The sequence below is a fragment of the Arvicola amphibius genome, chromosome 8, assembly GCF_903992535.2.
Source record: "Arvicola amphibius chromosome 8, mArvAmp1.2, whole genome shotgun sequence".
NCBI lineage: Eukaryota > Metazoa > Chordata > Mammalia > Rodentia > Cricetidae > Arvicola > Arvicola amphibius.
This window is the reverse complement of record NC_052054.1, coordinates 51,405,357-51,420,324: the sequence shown is the minus strand read 5'-3', so window position 1 is coordinate 51,420,324 and position 14,968 is coordinate 51,405,357. Positions and strand designations below refer to the sequence as shown.

Below are 14,968 nucleotides of genomic sequence, written 5' to 3'. Positions count from 1 at the left end.
TGTAAAATGTTCCACCTGCGTGGGGTTTAAAGTACCTAGGGAACCAAAGTAACAATGAGAAGGAGGAATGACAACCGCGAGTCAGAGGAGAAAGGCTGCTTCATATTAAATATGACAAAACATACACATGCTATCCTTACTAAATGGGCAGAATTGAGTGGGTTTGTTTACTTCTTCCCAAGTTTTATGGTGAATGGCTTTTAATTCCAATCTGATGGTGGGGGGTTATTTTTCTCATATTGCTGTAAGTTGCTTCTGAATAAATCTTTGGTTTAAGTGAAACGTGGCACCTTTCTTCACAGCAGCCCACTCACCTTGTGCCCACAGCTTGGCGCATGGACTCCCCTAGCATGAGGCTCAGGAGAGGATGCAGCGACAGAAGGCTGTTTCTCTTTCTGTAGTGCACTCTTTCTCTTATGTACTGAAAGTACCTCTTTTCAGTTTACCATTTCTCCTACAGCCCTGGGGGCTTAGGTCATAGTATTAACCCCTTAAGTAGACATTCTGCCTTTAGCATCTACTTCCTTAAAATTGTTATCTATTTGGTTGGTTGGTTTTTGGTTTGTTCGAGGCAGGGTTTCTCTGTAGCTTTAAAGCCTGTCCTGGAACTAGCTCTTGTAGACCAGGCTGGCCTTGAACTCACAGAGATCCGCTTGCCTCCGCCTCCAGAGTGCTGGGATTAAAGGCGTGAGCTATCACCACCCAGTCTGTTTGTTTTAGGCAGGCTCTTGCTGTATAGCTCAGGCTGGCCTGGCACTCCTGCTTCAGTCTCCTGAGTGCTGGCATTGTAGCCAGGAGCCATCACAGCCAGATAGCATGCAGAGAACAAAAGCAGCAGCCAGAGGATATAAAGATTACGGTAAGACTTGTATTTAAAAGGAGATAGAAAACTATCGGAAGGAGTGAGAGCTTTGATCATGTATCTCCAATACAGCGAAGCCACAGACAGAAGTGCCCTTTGTACAGTGCAGGCTTGTGGGAAACTTTCCAGGGTGTTTTTTATTTCTTAGAATTAAATACTTTGTCTGTTTAATCCAGGAATACAAAGTGCTTTTCTCTGGACTGTGATATGAGAATTGCTCAGTGATACTGAAGGGGGCAAAGGGCCATCCGCTCTGCCCTTCTAGAACCCATAAACCTCAGGAGGAGAAACGTGACTGCTGTGTCCTCTTGTCCCCCAGCACGAGCGATAAGCCTTTGGTTCCATGGATTTTAACCCTGACCTATGTAACAATTACTTTGCAGTGTTCCATTGTGACCAATGCCCAGCACTTTACATGGAAATGCCCACTTCTTTGCAGTGGACCTGAGCCTCTAAGTTCCTCTGTAGTGTAATCTCAGGCAAAGGTGAGAACCCTGGCCTTTGGGAATGAGAAACAGGAACCTCTGTAGGGCAGAGCTAATGCGGGGCTGGAGAAGCTGTGCTCTTCGTGTGTGACTTCACTGTGCATCCTCTCTGAAGGAAGAGCAGGGATGGAGAGGTGTCCTGTTTGCTGTCACCATCGCTGCTGCTCGGTCAAATAGAGAGGAAGGTGGATTCTGTTGCTGGAAGTTCTGACAAACACGAGCAATTCCAGACTCTTTGCAGCTTGCCCGCCTTCTGCTCTAATACATCGTGATTTTATTCCACCTAATTAATTGTAGTTTTATTTCCTCATTAAATGAAGAAAAATGAAAGGAGTAGGAGGACTCCTAACGTATGGAGAATATTTTTAATGTAGATATAAGAGAGAAAGCAGGCAGAGGGGAGAGTCCTGGCTGAACATGGATGTCCCACTGGCTTAACCAAACCATGAGGGGAGAGAAGGAGAGCAAGAGAGGCAGCTGGGCAAGAGACTGCTGTGGAGGAATCAGGCTGGTGGTGGGGAAGGGAAGCCCTGGCCATGGGAAAGAGAGGGTAGGGGTACTGGAAGGGTGAGAAGCGCTGAGGGAGTCACAGGTACTGAATAAGGTTAGTCCTGAGTTTGAGACCTAACACTCTTAAAGAGTAGCAGTGGTCTTGTGAATTTCTTACATTTACATACGACTGCATTCACTGTTTATAGCTTTTGAAGAACAGCTTCAGAGGAATATTGTGACGTGTGATATAAACACAGTTATAATTATAAATTCATAATGCATACTTGCTCTGAGCTTAGACTCTGGTCATTAGTTGTGCCTTTGATTTTTAAAAATGGGCTTGACATCACTCCTTTAGAATTAGTCAAGAATGTCTTCATGATTTACACATTGAGGGGTTCACACTTACACTGAGCCCCTACAATGTGAGTAGCATTCCGCTTAACACATGAACAATCCTTGGGTTTGTTTTTTTTTTTTTTTCCAGCTTCTCTTAAGAGCTTTCTGACAGGTTCCAAACTTACCAGTTCACCAGTGAAATTGTTATTTGCTACATGACTTACTACGTATATTGCTGATAGATTTCCTAATGGAGATGATTATAGCTACTTCTCTGTCTCAGAGGAGAAAGGAGATTTTCTGAATGGGCACCTGGAAGCCTGCTGTCGGGATCCATGGCCCTGCTTTGCACCCTGACAAGAAGCGTGAAACCATTCAGTGTTTCCGACTCAGCATGATTCACGTGTATGCTTATCTCCCGACTTCGTACATTTATGAGTCTCTGGGAAAGATCTTTTTAAAGCTGGAACGTTCAAGTTGAAAGAGGTTATGTCTTATCTAAACGATTATAATAAGTGATAGTCCCCGAGTCCTTGACTCCTACCGTCCCTGTTTCAAGTGACCCTGGTTTACGACTGCATGCTCTGCTCAGGACAGAACTTCCATACTAGGGACTCTGGGCAACCTTTGACCTCTTTGTCTCCTCTTAGGAAAGCGTGGCCATAAGAAGCAGAAAGCAGCATCTCAGTGTCCTAAGTATATGAGTGTGAAATAAAGGCCCCCAGTACTTTCTACAAGGAAAGGCTTGTGAAAGACGGGCTATCAGACTGAGGCCTCACTGTGCATCATGAGGCTTCCTCTGAGGTTGATGGTATGCATGTAGAGGGGGCTAATTTCTGATTCTTTACTAAAAGTCATTCTTTAAGAAAACAATTAAGCTTGAATTCAGATGTCATCTGTAAGCTATCACACCAAGCTTTCCTTTCATCTCTCTCTGTGACTGAGCCAACAGGTTGTTATACAGTTATCACCGTTGACCAGGAACTGTGTAGTTTTGTATATGAAGAGGGACCACAGAGGTGGTGGAGCCAGTTTAGTTATGATGGTAACTTCTTACTGACAACACTGATTCTGATCATCTCCCCGAACCCTGAAGCCTTGTAAGGCACATGCTGGATGCTGTTTTCATAGAGGAAGACCCGAGTGCTAAGGCTGGTGGAAAAGAAGCCAGAATTCAGTCTGAGGTTTGCACGACTCCAAAATCTGTGCTCTCTTCACTAAACTACACGTTTTTCTTCACAATTGCCCTATATAAGTTGTTTAATTCTATTTAATTATCTATTTAATGCATGTTATTATTCACCTGTGTAATCTGGCTTCAGCTCACACCCAACTAGACACCTGCTCTACTCCAGAGACAACTCTGGCTTTCTAGCAGTGTTTAATTCTTTAACTATTGCAATAATTTACCTATCAAAACTTTGACTTTTTGTTTTTTTGAGACAAGGTTTCTCTATGTAGTGCTTGCTGTCCTGCAACTTGCTTTGTAGACCAGGCTGACCTCAAACTCGCAGAGATCTGCTTGCCTCTGTCTCCTGAATGCTGGGATTAAAGGCATGAGCTAGCACATCCAGCTTTTTGAGTGGCTTTCTTATGCTAGGAACTATAACCTTTCTTTTCTGCCGCCAGTCCCAAATAACAGTACAGAGACTTCTTACTAATTATGAAAACTGGCTTTAGCGTAGGCTTGTCTTAACTAGCTCTTATAATTTAAATTCACCCATTTATATCAATCTATGTTCTGTCACGTGGCATTACCGCTTCTTCTCCAGCTAGCTGGCAACTCTGCCAGCTGCCCTTCTTCCCAGAGTGCTCTCTGGTCTCCGGAAGTCCTGCCTAACCTCTTCCTAGCTATTGGTTGTTCAGCTTTTATCACGCCAATCACAGCAACACATTTTCACACCTGTGTACAAATATCCCACAGCAAGGAATTTTATTCATTCAGGGGTACATCGGATGCCAAATCAGACGTAATGTCTGACATCATGATCTCAGAGTGGGTCCAGGTGACATGCTCAGGCTTGACGTCAGTGACTGCTTCTTAACTGTCTAGCATGAGTAACTTTTAAAGAACTGTTTTTGCTGTCCTGTTTCTACAGTTTTTAGCCCTTTACTGGCTATACAACCAATTGCTTCTGTTTGACACATCTGAACACTGTCTTGGAGTTTCTTGCGTGTTTGTTTTGTTGCCTCAGCAGGCCTTTGAGTGTGTGGTACTGCTGCTTCAGCTTCCTGAGTGCTGTGGTTACAGGTGTGATCCACCACGCCTGGCTTGCACACCAATTACTTCCTTATAGCGATGACTGGATGTTGTTGGGTCCTAGAATCCCTAATCAAAGACTATTGCAATCAGGTCTGGTGGCATATGCCTAGTATCCCAGTCTTGTTGAGCTAAAGCAGAAGGTTGAGAAGTTGAGGTCAGCCAGAGCTACAAAGTTAAGATCTTACTGCAAACAGGGGCGAAAGGAACTAATTAGCTCTTTAGAGAAAATTGGCTTCAGTTCAGCCTTTTTACCATGAAGAGGTCTGGTTTTAGGAATATCTATAGGAGTAATATTGACAGAACTTGAGATATTGAGGAGAAAGACGAGGAAGTATGAAGGTGTGATCTTGGAGTCTGTCTGGAGATGACCAGGTAGACAGCGGCGACGGTACAATGGCTGCCCCAGATTCTCACTGTTGGGCAAGCTGACTGCAAACCGATTTCAAGCTGGACTCTCTCAAGTAGCAGTCATGCCTCTGATTTTTAAAATCCTTTTAGTTGTTATGTGCTGCTTCAGAGGCCACCTGCACATCCCGAAATTCTCAGAGCTGTGGTTTCGGAGATGGACTGTGACCTTTGCGTTCTGTGCTTGAAATGCGGACGAGAAGGAAAGTCATAGACAGGAAGTTGGAAGCTGATTCAGGAGACGTCTCTGGGGTAATTTGGAAAGGCTTAGTAACCACACGTGGATGAAGCTGTTTTGGCAGGATAATGAGACTAAGGTTTGTGGTCTAGGAGCCTCAGAGTATTCCGAAAGAGGAGCAAGAGTTGGGGCACGCCCGCAAGGATGGGATGGGGGTGTTGGATAAAGACCAAACTAAGCGACCTTGTCTTCTGTGAAGAAGCGAAGACCTTAGTAAGCAAAACTTTATTCGGCCATCTAATACATCATGCTATGTCTGAAATAAGTGCTGAATTGGACGAGACGCATATCCGAAACCACAACTTTGGACCTAGGTTTGTTTTCTGGAGTTGCTGTTCCACTGTTAGCGATTGACTGGGCGGCAGCGTTGTGAGGATTGGTTAACACAAACGAAAGATGATGCGCGAGCTTCCTCGAATGTCTGTGAAGTGGAAAGATGAACACGGAGGCAGAGAAATGTCGGGCGTCAGGGGCTGGGCTCTGGCCAAGTTTACAAAGGCCAAGCCGTCCCCCCCCTCCTTCCCCTCCGTAGGTGATGGGGAGGGACGGGCCTCACCTTGTGGGTGTGGCAGTGCTTCTCCTTGGGGCTTAGCGGTGTCTTCTGTTGGTAGGCTGTGGCTGCCTTTGCACCGGCGACCCGGGAGCCTAGCAGAGGCACTGGCTTTAGTGCGGACGTCGCAGGGACAGATAACCCGGGAGGTGGCGTGGGGAGCCGCAGGGCAGGCTGCGCCCAGATCTTACTCGCCTGGACGAGATTGAAGGCGTCCAGAGCCTTTTGGAACCGACAAACTGGAGCTAGAGACGGACCTGGAGTTCCGCTGGGCCCCGGCCCTGGCCCCCGGGCAGCTGCTCCTGCAGGAATCCGGGGCCCCAGCGACGCGCAAGGAGCAGGAGGCGGCGGCTGGGCGCAGCGGCGGGACGCGGCGCGGGCTGCTCTGGTTCACCACACTGGTCCTATATGCCGCCTTCGTGGGACTGGTGAGAGCACAGGCTGCCCCTTCCCAGGCTGGGTCAGGAGGTTCCCACTAGAAACGATCACTCCCCAGCTGCAGACCTGCTTCCCTCGCCTGCACAGTGGGAGATCCGGTGCATTCATCTTTCTGGGTCTCCGTTTCCCCATCTAGGAAATGATCACAGTTCTAATCTTGGAGGGTTTTTGTCAACTCAAACGGATTGCCTTAATGTAAACTTTCATGGTCTCGGGTACGATGGGAAGAGATACAGAAAGGGGGACCCAGACCTTCACCTGCTCACCTCCACAACCACCCATGCAAACTCCGGGGTAGGCTGAGTAAGTTCAGCTACCTGGCAATTTTGCAGACGGAAAACGACTTTTCTTCATCATTCAGGTGGTTAGGTGGTAGGCATAAGCGCCTGCGAACACCTGTAGCCACAGTCGTCTTTAAGATTTTAGCATTTTTAGACATGGTGCCACTAAATAACCCAGACTGAGGCTAAACTCAGTGGTGGTGTTTCTGCCTCGGGGATTACAGATCATCACACCTGGCTTGCTTCTCGGGTTTCTTTGATGTGGGAGGAACTGCGAGGGAAAATTCTACAGGTACCTAGAGAGCCTTCGCTGTGTGTGCTGAAGTCTCAAAGTCCCTTGGAGGACTTTGATAAGAACCTGTACTTAGTATTCTTTCGTTGAACTTGGTGCTTGCTGCTGGCCTGTTCCCGCTTGTAGTCCTTCGTCCTGGGCCCCTGCTGTTAAAAGGGGGCACACTGGTTTGAAGCAGATCAGTGCAGTTACCATCAATCACTCTTGGAATATAGATAGATGACTTAGAAACGTTTTTCTTAAAAGGACCAATGCTAACACATTGTAAGGCAACATTTTATTGATAAAACCATTGTGTATGTGTGCATGTAATAGTTCCTTAAAAGTCTATACTCCTTCCTGGTGGCTCTGGACTTTCATTAAAGAAGACTATAGATTTAGAAACATTCGGGGAGTCGATTTCCAGCACATTGTATTTGTGTAGTTCAGAAAAATTTATGTATGTCAGAAAGATTGCATTTTTAACATAACCAACATGAGCAATAAACTGATGTTTGGGAATTTAAATTTTGACAACTAAATTCCTATATCAGTAATAAATGGAGTATATTTAAAATAAAATATTTTGAGAATACATTTGATATATCTTAGTAACTATTAATACAGAAATATCATGTAAGGTGATCTTCAAAAATCTAAAAAGAATTGCAATCAAAGCCAAACAACATTTAAATACTGAGTAGAAGATGACTCACAGGAGCGTATGCCTCTGATAGTAAAGGGTTGCCTATTTTGTTTTGTTTGAATAAAGGGAACCTCTATATTACACTGCAATTCCTCCCTCCCATTCTTTATTGTGGAAAATGCCACCTTAAATAAACACCAATTTAGTGGTTATAAGTTTAAAGCTCTTCTCATTTTAAATTTTAGGGAATAAGCATTGCTATCCTTGGGCCAACATTTCCAGATCTGGCAAGAAATGTGAACCAAAACATCAGCAATCTGTCTCTCATTTTTGTGGGCCGTGCCTCTGGATTTGTATGCGGCACCATGATTGGTGGAGCTCTCATTGACTATATGAATCATTTTTTACTTTTGGGTAAGTAAACACTGCCTTTTTGCTTTTTTTTCCAGCAAATTTTAAACTTGACTTTAAGCATTAAAAGCATAGACTGAAGAATGGTTGACAACAGAAATGGGTGTGGATATCCTCCCTGCCAGCTGGGCTTCTGAGCAGAATCCATAACATTCTAAAACTTGATTAGCTCTTTCTCAGGAGTGTTGGTAACCCTGAGCAGTGCCGGCCTTTATTGTAATGCAGGCTCTGCTCCTGACTGACACACTGGCTGACCATGAAAGCTCTGCTTATCTGAGGGTACAGCAGGGCTTCTGGGGCCATGGGATCAGAATAACTCCTGGAACCTGGCCAGGCTCTGTGGAGCTGGGGTTGAAGATGAAGGAACAGGGAGATGGGGTAGCCTGCACTTCAGGCCTATTGCCCTTGTCAGAGTTGAGCGCAGGTTGATCCTCTCGGATCCTGACCCTGGAAGAGAGGGCAGAGTTGTTAGCATGCCTTTTTCAATAAATTGGCATAATTAAAAAATTTTAGGTTACTATGATAAAACTCCTTTGGAGGCAAGGTGAATAATTTATTGCTGACAAATAAGTAATCATCATTACTCCCAAAGTTGACTTAAAGACTATTTTTTTCTGTACTTCATTTCCTTTTATTCCCCAAATAAATTTATTTGGTAAAATTTTTCTGTAATCTATTATGATATTTATTCTTGCATTGTTACCTCATATAAAAATTCTCTTTGAAGTAATACTTTTGGGGTTAACACAGACCCTATAAAATTTATTTTTATAATAATTTCTAATTTTATATTAGCAATGATAGAATTGTATTCAAGTCATAGTAATTTATACTTTTGTAGTCCACAAATATTATAAAAGATTTAGATAAAACCACCATGGATTACAACTGTATCTCTCATCTACTCATGATTGAGATTTTACTGTGGTAGTGGTGGTGGTGGTGGCTTTGCCTTTTTGGCTTGATCGTCTTTGAGACAAGAGCTCACCGTGTCACCTTGGCTGGCCTGAAACTGTCTTTGTAGAACATGCTGGCCTCAAACGCAGAGATTTACCTACCTCAGTCTCCCAGACATTGTGATTAACATTAGTGTGTACAACCATGCCCAGCCGAAGACCAACCAGTTTTAATTTAGTGTTATTTTTTATTTATAGAATTTGCTATGATGTTCCTTTGACCTAGGACCCTGATGAATACTTGTTTTATAGCTGGCTTTATTGTCTCCTGTTTTCAGGTGTGTCGATGTTGGCTACTACAGTTGGGTTTTATTTCATTCCTTTTTGCAAGAAGGCAGTCTTATTGGTTGTCATGATGTCTGTCTTTGGTGCTTCAGTTGGTGTTGTGGATAAAGGTTAGTGAACCCTTCGGAGTCATCTCCCGATTTGGGGATAGTACAATGAGTAAGAATAAACCATATGAAATTGTGGCATCATTTTCTTGCTCTTAAGATGGCATGGACTTGCACAATCAGATTACACTTCCAGCACCCCTTCTTCCTGCCAATCAGGGCTGGGCATGGTGGCAAACGCTAACTTTCATCACAACCAACCAATTGTTATACACTATCTGTGACGTGAACTTTGAGAATTTTTATTTATGAGAGATTGTTGGGTTGTCCAACATGGAAGGACTCCCTTTCTGCAGGAAATTGATGGAGGAGTCCCATTGGCTAATAAACAAACTGCCTTGGCTTTTTGATGCAGCAAGATTTAGATAGGTGGAGTAGACAGAACAGGAAAAAGGAAGTGAGGTAGATGGCTCAGACAATTGCCCCATCTCTCCTCTCTGGGGCAGACTGCCGTGCCTCTCCCCAGGGAGAGAGATGTGATGAAGACAGCCGCCAGGTCAGACATGCTGAATCTTTCCCGGTAAGACACCGCTCGTGGTGTTACACAGATTATTAGATATGGGTTAGTCAAGATGTGAGTAAGAGGCTGGAACTAATGAGCCAGGCAGTGTTTAAAAGAATACAGTTTGTGTGTTGTTATTTCGGGTGTAAAGCTAACCATGCGGGAGCCGGGTGGGATGAAAAGCAGGCCTGCCCGCAGCTCATCACTACAGGAAATCATAATGCAAATGGGCTAGCTCTCATTCCGGGACAGAGTTTGACCACTCTAGTATAAGAGAAAATGATGATCTGATAGGGACAGACGAAGTATATTAATTACTTTGTAATTGCTGTGATAAAACACTATGATGAAAGCAACTTGTAGGAGAAAGACTATTTGGGCTTAGGGTTCCAGAGGGTTGGAGTCCATGATGGGGGAGCACAAGCATAGTGGGAGGAGCAGGAAGCTGGGACCTCTCATCTTGAACCACAAGCATAAAGCAGAGGGAGCAGTTAGAAATGGTTGGAGGCTTTTAAATTCTCAAAGCCTGCCCCAGCGACATACTTTCTCCAACAAGGCCACCTCCTAACCCTACCTAAACAGTATTTTTAGATTACCACCAAGTAGGGATCAAGTATTCAAATGCCCGAGACTATGGAGGACATTCTCAGTTAAACCACCATACGGGGTAGAATACGGCTGCAGAAGCACAGAAGGAATCATTCAACTTCAGACACACAAACTGTATTCTTTTAAACACTGCCTGGCTCATTAGTTCCAGCCTCTTACTCACATCTTGACTAACCCATATCTAATAATCTGTGTAACACCACGAGCGGTGTCTTATCGGGAAAGATTCAGCATGTCTGACCTGGTGGCTGTCTTCATCACATCTCTCTCCCTGGGGAGAGGCACGGCAGTCTGCCCCAGAGAGGAGAGATGGGGCAATTGTCTGAGCCATCTACCTCACTTCCTTTTTCCTGTTCTGTCTACTCCACCTATCTAAATCTTGCTGCATCAAAAAGTCAAGGCAGTTTGTTTATTAGCCAATGGGAATCCTCCATCAGCAACCGGATTCTAGGCTTAGAGAAATCCGTGCGGGCACCATATTCTTGCCTTTGTTTCTGGTTGTTTTCTCTTTCTCTGCAGTGGAAAATCTCCATGTTTCACTCTATCACTGAAGACCTCCTAAATTACATGTAGATCATTGTTTATCCCTAATCCGAGCTTTCAATCCCCAACTTTCTTGTTCTAAGAGAAGAGACAATATTTGATAGATCATGGAAATATTTTACACATCAAGCTCCATTTGAATGCAAAAATTGCAGTGTGAAACCATATGATTGTCTCAAAATACCTGATTTGTTTAAAGATAACCAAACACTAGATGCTTCTGGCTTTTTACTGTGTGGGTGTTGAAACTATGTAGTGTACAATTCTGAAAATTGTTTTTGTTTCCTATAACAAGTATGCCACAATTCTGGGGCAATCTGGCTCCCAGTTGGGTGTTGTGCATCTGGTTTAGACTTAAGCAAACAATATTCTTCAATTGGAATTGACACCTAATTGGAAGTACTGAATCTTTGGCAGTTTCTCCACCATTAGATTAAATTTTGCCTACTATCTATATATATTTACATACGGACTTGGGGATATAGTTCAGTTGGCCAGAGTATTTGCCTAGCATGCATGAAATACTGTGTTCTATCCTACGCACTGCATAAACTGAATGGCACATTCTTGTAATCCTAGCAGTTAAGCGGCACCAGTGGGAGTACCAAAAATTCAAGATCATCTCCAGCTACATAACACGTTCAAAGTCAATAGGACATATTTGAGAACTGTCTCAAAATACAAATAAATTTAGCAGTGTCTTGCTGTTTCTATTGCTCTGAAGAGACACCAAGACCAAGGCAACTTATAGAAGAAAGCATTTAATTGGGAGTTAGCTTACAATTTCAGAGGGTGAGTCCATGATCATCATGGCAAGGGACATGGTGGCTTCCAGGCAGGCATGGCACAGGGAGAATAGTAGATGAGGACTTTAGATTCTCATTTGGAGAGAAGGAGGGGAGGTGGAGGGAAATGGAAAGGGGGAGGCAGCAGGATATATTGACTAGACTTGGGGTTTTGAAACCTCAAAGCCCACCCCCAGTGATAAATTTCAACATGTCTGCACATCCTAACCCTTCCTAAACAAGTCCCCAAGTGGGGACTAAGCTTGCAAATATATTAACTTATGGAGGCCATTCTGATTCAAACCACCACAGTTTCCCAGTGAGATTACTATTGTTTTATAATAAACTGTTTCAAATATACCTAGCCCACATGACAGTTTACTAACTTGTAAACTTCATGTATGAAGATGAGATGGAACCCAGTCCTCTGGTGATAGCAGGTTGGAGCACCTTAATTATAGAGTGGCTCTGGTGTAAACTCAGAACTTTGCAAGCTCCCATACTCTAATACAGACACTTCTTCCTCTATGAAGCACCTGACAAATTGTTTCTTTAACTTGTAGGTGGGAATGTCCTCATCTTGGATCTTTGGGGAGACAAAGGAGCCCCACACATGCAGGCCTTGCACTTCAGTTTCGCCTTGGGTGCCTTCCTGGCTCCCCTGCTGGCTAAATTGGCCTGGGGTACAACAGTGTCCACTCAGAACCACACAGAGTTGGACTTTGACCCTCTAATGCTGAACCGATCCTCTGAAGCCAGCCCAGACTCTCTGTTTGCGGTACCTGATGACATGAATCTGCTGTGGACGTATGTTTCCATCGGCACCTATGCACTAGTAGTTTCTTTCTTTCTGTTTGGTCTGTTTTGTAAGAAACGCTCAAGGCAGAAAAAATCCACAGCATCTAGTCAGAGAGTTCGAAGAGCTAAATATCATTGGGCCCTGCTCTGCCTCCTCTTCATCTTCTTCTTCTTTTATGTTGGAGCTGAGATAACATTTGGTTCTTACATATTCTCCTTTGCCACCACCCATGTTGGCATGAAAGAAACTGAAGCAGCCGGCTTGAACTCTGTCTTCTGGGGGACCTTCTCAGCCTGCAGGGGCCTGGCCATCTTCTTTGCAACATTCTTACAGCCTAGAACCATGATTGTGTTGAGCAACATTGGCAGCCTTGCTTCATCTTTGTTTCTGGTGCTTTTTGACAAGAGCCCTCTCTGCCTCTGGATCGCGACTGCTGTGTATGGAGCCTCGATGGCAACCACCTTTCCCAGCGGCATTTCCTGGATCGAGCAGTACACCACCTTAACTGGGAAGTCTGCAGCATTCTTTGTAGTTGGTGCCTCTCTGGGGGAAATGGCTTTTCCTGCAGTCATTGGAATCATTGAGAGACGCCATCCAGGCCTGCCCGTGGTTCTGTACGTCTGTTTAGCATCGGCCATCTTCACTGGCATTCTTTTTCCCGTGATGTACAAATTAGCCACCTTACCCCTGCGTCACCAGTCAAAAGAAGGAGAGAGTGAGGACTGAAGAACCTTGCTTTCCAGCTCTAGGCTCAATGGCTGTGAGATGGAAAAGGAATGGAAAGACACAGAAAAATGGAATGGAACGCATTCTGAAGTAGTTGAGATGAAGGGTTCGAGGCCTCTGTAACTGAGGAGTCTAGACATATTTCTAGCTGATAGAGCCCACGGCTGACCCTTCTGGGCAATTCCCAAACACCATGTGTGAGGCCTCTCAGGTAATGGCTGTAACCCCCGGGATACACCAGGAGAAAATGGACAAACATTTGGAAAAGATGACTTGTTTAGTAACTTCATAGTTCCTACACTTACGGCCAGGGGAGTCACAGAAGTTCTCAGCTTCTAGAGCTACTGCACAGTAACTACTAAACTGTTTTTTAAAAATTCTGGAATTTCCAGAGTCTTCCATAATGTACCAAGTGATCTCATATAGTGGGATCTTGTAACAAGGTTCCTGTTTGGGAGACTTACTAGGAAATACTTTTTTGTGTGTGGTGTGTGCTAAAAGGCATCTATATTTAAGAAATCGGTAGTGCTCCAGTAGGCAGGTACCACGGAGATGTGGAATGGATTGGCCTTTGCTGCGCAAATGATCAAGTGTCCATTTTCTCTTGGATGAGTGGGAGAGAGTAGTTTTGATGCAAGAGAAACTGGAAGTAGTAAAATTGATGCTATAAAGGATATATTCTGCTTAGGAAATCTTGCTAGATGAAGTAGCATTTAGTTAAAGGGTGTTACCTCCAAGCTCACTGGAAAAGAAGTAGTGTGCTGACCAAGTTCGCTAGAAGCTGAAGAGAGAAAACTTTGTGCCATAATCTAAGTTTAGGATTGCTGAGAAAATTTCTGCTAAATGATTATTCACCAAGACTGACCTCCAGTTAGGCTCCATCCCCATAACGAAAGGATCTTATAACCAGTCATTAGGCCCATCGCCATATTAAAGAACATCCTTCTAAAGAGCAGCTGAAGGGGGCAGAGCAGGCTGACAACCATCACTATGCCCTGGCAAGATGAATCTAGCAGCAACTATGTCACAACACTGGTGTACTCAACAAACTATTCTGACAATATCTTTGTGTGTAAATCTCCCACCTGCCCAAGTGTCCAGACATGTGGTCTTCTATGACTGCTTAAATTGTTCCAAGTATAACCTGGACCAGGACCTGAGAGGATTAAGAATGACAGCATTTGTGCAAAGAATCAGCCTAAGGTGTGAGTAAGAGCTAGGAAATCTTCAACTCAAGGCCAGCTCTTCTTTGGGCATTAGCCACAGTCAGCCTCATGGTTTGTTTGTTGTTGTTGTTGGTTTTTTTTGTAAAGAGCTTTTCCTTTATTAATCTCTAAGTGTGCAGTGTGAATTCTCACTGGGTAGGCATATTATTTCTATAACAATTTCATGGAAGCATATTTGGAAATGGGGATACATTATGTAATTCTTTACCTTATCCCTAGTGTTGGGTTAAAGAATGTTAAGGACTCATTTGGTTTGGTCCTTTTATGAGAACACAGGAGGAATATTTTCCCTCAAGTGGAGACCTGCTTTCTAGATTCACGATGAGCACTGACCGGGGGCTTCTTTCATGTCATCTCCTGGTCCTTCTTCACTCTGGAAATGTGAGTGAGAGGATTTCCAGACTGAGAAACCCACGGGGTTTGGAGTTTGTGCAAGACATCTGCTGAACAGCCCTCCTTCTCCTAAGATGACAATAAAAGAGTTATAAGAATGTGCTTATATGGATATATGCTAACACCTTAGTACTTTATTTGAATAATTATATGAAAAAGCATTTTCATTGTTGAATTTCGTTATTGTTATTGTTCTGTTTTGTCTGGTTTTGAAATAATGTTGTATTGTATATCATAGACTGGCCTGGAACTGGTGAACCTTCTACCTCAGCCTTCTGAATTAAACCCTTCACCTCCAGGTCAGGATAGTGCTATATTTGATCCATCCTAAAATAAATCTTTTCCTAATACTTTAA

At 43.9% G+C, this 14,968-nt stretch overlaps 1 pseudogene; it reads left to right on the top strand.

The window, feature by feature from the left end:
* The first annotated feature begins 1,260 nt into the window (after positions 1-1,260).
* LOC119820346 lies at positions 1,261-14,968 on the top strand (annotated as a pseudogene).